Genomic DNA, 6,000 nt, shown 5'->3' with positions numbered 1-6,000 from the left:
TTTATTGAATATTATTATGATGTTTATGGCTTTTGGCTGTTATTGTCATGCTGACAAATTAGTTTCACACTTTGCCGGCAACCGCCAACGACCCACGCCGAACACCCACTCCATTCCTGCATCCAAAACCACAGCCACATCCACAGCCACATCCATCTGGGCATCGCATCCAATCCGGGGCTTTCATTCATGACCACTCCATGCCGGTTCGGTTCAGCTCGGTTCATTTTATTCCGCTTTTAACTGCCCGCCCACCGTCTTCGGTTGTTTAGTACACTCAAAAAAAAAAAGAATCTCAAATGTGAAACATATTTTTAAAAATTCGAATGTCTTTTTTCTCCTTTTTTTCATCAGAACAGATCAACAGATCAATGTTTACTCTAAGGAATACGTTTGTATTGGCAATTTATACCTTAATATTAACCCATATTGCTTTAAATCCCATTTTAAGTATGCAACATATTCTATAAAGTTAATTTTATATTCTACCTACATCAATGGAAAACAATTATTAGCAGTAAAATCCATTGAAAGGGCCCAATATTTCTTGTCAGTTAAGTGAAACGACCATCATTTAAAGTCCTTATTTTCTTTCTGTGTATTTATTTTTATTTTCAGAGTTGGTACCGAACACTAAACACTGAAATCTGAAAACTGAAACTGGAACGGAGCGCTCCACTTTTGGCTGGACCGCCTGCATTTATAATTAGTTCCAAATTTGTCGACGCCATGATTTGTTTTGGCCCCTTTTTATGGACATGTCCAGGTCCAGGTCCAAATTGGCTTTTAATTCATAAAAATGAAATTTTGTCGGTCTTTATTTTTTGCTGTTTTACTTGTTTTTGTTGCTGTTTTTTATTATGTCAGATCGCGTGGCCACAAAAATAATCAACAATCAACAATCAACGGCAGCATTTCAAACATTCGATGGATGGTTCGAATTGGAGCGTGGCATTTGGAGAATTTTGGGTTCGTGTTAATTTTACGCAGAAATCTCCGGCATGCTAATCGAATCTGTTCCACAATTGTGGCTCCATACTTCGGAGTGGGTTTGTGCTATTCGGTTTGATTCCGATGCGAACCTGTTCACTTGATCCCCAATTGGATGTGCGATCAGATGTGTTTTCTATTTGTCCTGTCCGGAGTTTTGACCATTTATTGAAAACCGGTTTTTGGAAATTCCTTAAAAGAAATTGTTCGGAACACCAACCTAACTAGAAAATCATCCGCTTTTCTACCACATTGAAAATTATAAAATTAAACTTAAGAAAACTTTTTTTTTGGTTTGTGAGCATAAAATGCATAATAAATTGATTATTATCTGGAAGTGACTTTAAATTTAATATTCCAAATTCGGACAAATTTAGCTTGATGCATTGTTTTTTATCAGTTACAATTGTGCTTGTTGTATTAAAATTTCTGTGCGTCCAATATTCAATTACCTATTTAAATTAAAATAAATACTTTTAAAGATGTATATACAAAATATATTATGGTGCTTTTATTTGTATGTAGCAACATAAAATTGTTTTAAGAACCTTCTTATTCGATTGCTCGTTTAACAAGAATTGAAGTAATGCAAAAGCTAATTATTGACCCACTTCCAGAACTTAAGTCCTTTGGCAGTTTATTGGGGAATTGAAGAAACCCAACCCAGAATAACCCAAATAACCTTAGCTGATCTGCGTTGCGGAGCTTGTTGAGGCAATTAGCCGGCGACATGGGTGCCAACATGATTTGACCTCTTCGGAGCATATTTGTATGCAATCAGTTAACAATCAGCGATGGCAGAGACCAAGGCGATCCCTGAGATACGATATCCACGATGGGAGGGGGGTGGTGGTGCAAGGGGCGGCGGTGACACAAATAAATGTGGCAAGTTCACGTGGGTAGAATGGACATCTGGAAGCAGGAAAAGCCAGGATTGGACTGGATAAATTAAAGTTTCCTAACGTATAAATGTACATATTCTGAAAGAGCTTATTTTTTGTACGAAAGAGGACTCAGATAAAAAACGATTTTGTTATAGTAATAATAATATAATATATATTCTTTATAGGGTCGCAAATGTCTCCTTCACTGCGTTGCAAACTTTTGACTGAAATTAAAATACCCTCTGCAAGGGTATAAAGATAAACAAAAAAATTAACAATTTGATGTGTATATTATTAAGGCCTCTTTTTGTGTTTTCAAGAAAACAGATTATTGATAAGCGATAAGCGATAAGTAAAACCAGTTAACATATTTCTTGACATGGAACTCCATAAATTCTATCTATTTGATAGAGCGATTATAATGGCGTTCGGTTTGTTGTTATTTCCATTTCAGTTAATTCCGTTTTAATGATCTTGCATTGCCTGATATATGGATCAGCTTGTGGAGCAATTGCAGTGCTGATAGATGAAGTCATCGCCTGTCTTGGAGGCGATTTCTCTAACGTTTCCTATATCTACATATCTGTCCGCTGAATAAGTGCGCTTGTATCTGACAGATATGCGATTTGGCCCAGGCTCAGTTTTAGCTTTTCCATTGACACAGACCTGCCAGCCTTGCGTGATCTTGGGTTCTCCGAGACTTGGATCCGATTATCTGTTTCGTGGACAGGGAAATCGGGTTGTACACTGAAAGGCAATGGGTTGGACATTTAATGGTAGGACAGCAGTTCCGAGAAATAGTATTGCAGGTATCATTGTTAAATAAATGGATGAAAATATGAACAACAAATATTTTAGTTATTAAGTTAATAATCTAGGATAGCAGTTCCGAGAAATAGTATTGCAGGTATCATTGGTAAATAAATAGATGAAAGTAAGAACAACAAATATTTTAGTTATTAAGGAAACGGCCATTTCATAATAATCTTATACGTGGTTCTTAAAAGGGCAATTAAAACATTTAAAAATACAAATGATAAGATTGAGTAAGGTCTTAGGTGCTATCAATAAATATACCACAAAATGTTTGCAAAGATATGCAATTATTAATAATATTTTTTCGCAGAACTTGACTCAGGGATGATTGTGTAAAACAATTTTTAAAAAGGCTATAAAGATAAATAGCAAAAAATTACTTCACCTCCAGATAAAAAGCCTATTAATACATTTATAACTTTATTTCACCAATAAAAATATAAAACGAGAACGGAAGCTTACTTTGGCAAGCCGAAGGTTTAATACCCTTGCAGTCACTCAGAAACGTGATGACTGCGCTTTTATATTTGATAGTAAACTCAATAAATGTGAGTGTAAATCTATTAAAAATTTCAAAACGAATTCAAGATTTGTCCATTATTTCCCCAGAGTTTTCCGATTCGGGATATTGGACATAAATAAAATTTATACGGCATTTTTGTTTTAACATAGCCAAAATACAAAGCAGGACAAACAGAAATAATGTTTTGTGAGGCTGAGTACCTGATTTGTTGATTTCAGGTTGATTCAGAAAAAAATGACCGATTTTCTCATTTTTTATACTGGATAACATCATGATTTTTTGAAAAATTGGCTTTAAATAAACTTTTTCAACTGTGAAATTTAAAACGAATTCAAAAAGCATTAACATTCCAACATTGAATCATTATTTACCAGGGTTTTGGTTTGAAAACCGAAACTAGTGTTGTTTATTTTAATTTTGTAATGGTTTTCTCTACTAAACGTAGCCAAAATTGGTTGCACCAAACTATCGATTCCAGATTGAAATCGTATTGACTTGTGAATGCTTTTTAACGTTTTAGAATTTTAAACAGGAGGTAAAAGAACAGATAACGTTTCTGAATAACTAGTATAACTAACCGTAATTTTATATATTTAAAACTAATAAAGAACCTAAAATGGGTCGCTTACCTTAATCATAGAATTCAAAATGAGTTCATTGCTAAACAACAATGGACGATGTTTATTATTTAATCATGGGTATTACTAAGCCGTGAATCGATATTGCCTTTGAATATTTAATTTACAGTTTTAGGCATTTGCTTTATGTTTTCAGTGTAGACTATTCGTGATCTATTTGAGCGTTTAATCGGCTGCCATCGGCAGTCTGGGCCAATAAAAGTGTATCGCAAAGTCGTGGCCGGGCTATTGAAAGGTGAATTGATTTCAGTGAGTGCGGTGCAGTGACAGCTGCAATCAAAACAAAGTTAGGCAAACGTTTATTCACATTGTATATCAATAAAGTTTAACACATGCTTTGCATATTTGCGGCAATTACCCGCGCGACTGCGAATGAAAATCAGACAGCAGCGGATAATTGATGATTATGAGTGCGACAACGAATACGACTATGAATACGAGTACGAGTACGAGTACAAATACGAGTATTAGACTGGCTGGTTAAATGTCGTGAGCGTGTTTGGTGTGACACATAAATAAGCGAGTGCAGATATCATCTGCGGTGGATATTATGGTGTGACGGGGCTTATCGGTCCGATCCGAAGGGTTTGGCCGGGCCAACTCAATTAATTGATAGCGCCGAAATGCAAATGCCAGCTCCCAGATGGGCCGGCGATTGATATCCGATATCCACGAGATACTGTCAACACGAATTGCGGAACGCCAACGCCAATGCCTCGGATTCCCGCGTCCCATGACGGATGCTGCAGATTCGAATCTCCTCCGGCTGCTTTCGGTAGCTGCCACACCCACCACAGCCACAGCCACCGCCCATCACCTATCACCTCCCACCGCCACCCACCCACACACACATGCACGGCAAGAAAAAACACCATACCTTCGAGTATCAACACTCAAGATTAGCATTTTAAGGGAACTCTTGGCTTTTTACACTGTAGAAATATCATTTTAACATCAAACAACATTTTGTTAGAAGAATTCGTACTTTTTAGCTAAAAAAATATTTTTAATATTTTGATTTATATATTTATTTATGTGACAGGTGTCATTTAAAAAACATTGGATAACAATAACACATCTAAGGTAAGATAATATTTGATATTTCAAAATATTCGATTTATTTGAAGATTAACTTTTAATTAAATAATATACACGGTAAAAATAAACTCACATATGGTTTTAAATGTGATAAATTTTATACTACTTTAAAAAAATATTGAAAACACAATTATTCTGCTAAGAAACCGGATAATTTTCGCTGTTTAAATGTTTTATTTACTTGCAAGATAAACTATTCAATAACAAATAATCATAGACTGTTGAAATGGAATCACATATATTTAGATAAATTATAGACTATTTATTTTAAAAATTTGTATAAACTGTAACTTTGAAAAAGATTCTTTAAATTGTATACCAGTTTGAACTTTCTATACATATTTCATTATTTATCTTATCTAACCCGTTAATAGAAATACCATTTTAAAACTTTTTTATTTATTCTGAAATACAAAATGTAAATTTGAAGGATTTTGTTCAGTGTATCAAACTCAGAGTCACAGGGCAGATTCAAATTGTCGTGCCACTGGGCCGCGCCCCTCGACAGCTCAAAAACGGCAATGGCTGAAGTATATTCATTTGTTTGCCAATCAGCCTGTCAATAATTGTCAACAAGGTGTGACTATGCCAATATTTAATTATTCGATTTCATTCAAAGGCAACCACATCAACTGCAGTGGCAACAACTTGGCTCACAATGGCATTCGCACAGGCTGCTGATTTTGCTTCTCTAATCTGCTGGAATTATAATGTGGATCAAATGTTGTGGAAAATTAGGCATTAAAGCTCATTTAGGATGTATATTGTTTGTAAGAGCCCAAATGATCAGTCGCTTTTAAACAGAGTATTATTTTTGTCAAGAAATATAGTTAAATTTGTGGTCCAATAATTCCCAATATGGTTGAAAATTTAGGAGAGATAGGAAACTCTCCATTGTTGGTTCTCTAAAAAAACACAAATTAAAGCCACATATTCGTTGTTTGCAAATTAAATAATGAGATACTTTCTGTGGCAATTTAATCAAATGTTTGGCCGGAAATGTGAGAAACTGTCGAATGCAAAACGCCCAAAATCGCCGAAAAAAGGCATT

This window comes from Drosophila rhopaloa, unplaced genomic scaffold, assembly GCF_018152115.1.
Source record: "Drosophila rhopaloa isolate 14029-0021.01 unplaced genomic scaffold, ASM1815211v1 contig_3, whole genome shotgun sequence".
Classification (NCBI taxonomy): Eukaryota; Metazoa; Arthropoda; class Insecta; order Diptera; family Drosophilidae; genus Drosophila; species Drosophila rhopaloa.
Note: the sequence above shows the minus strand (reverse complement) of the source record.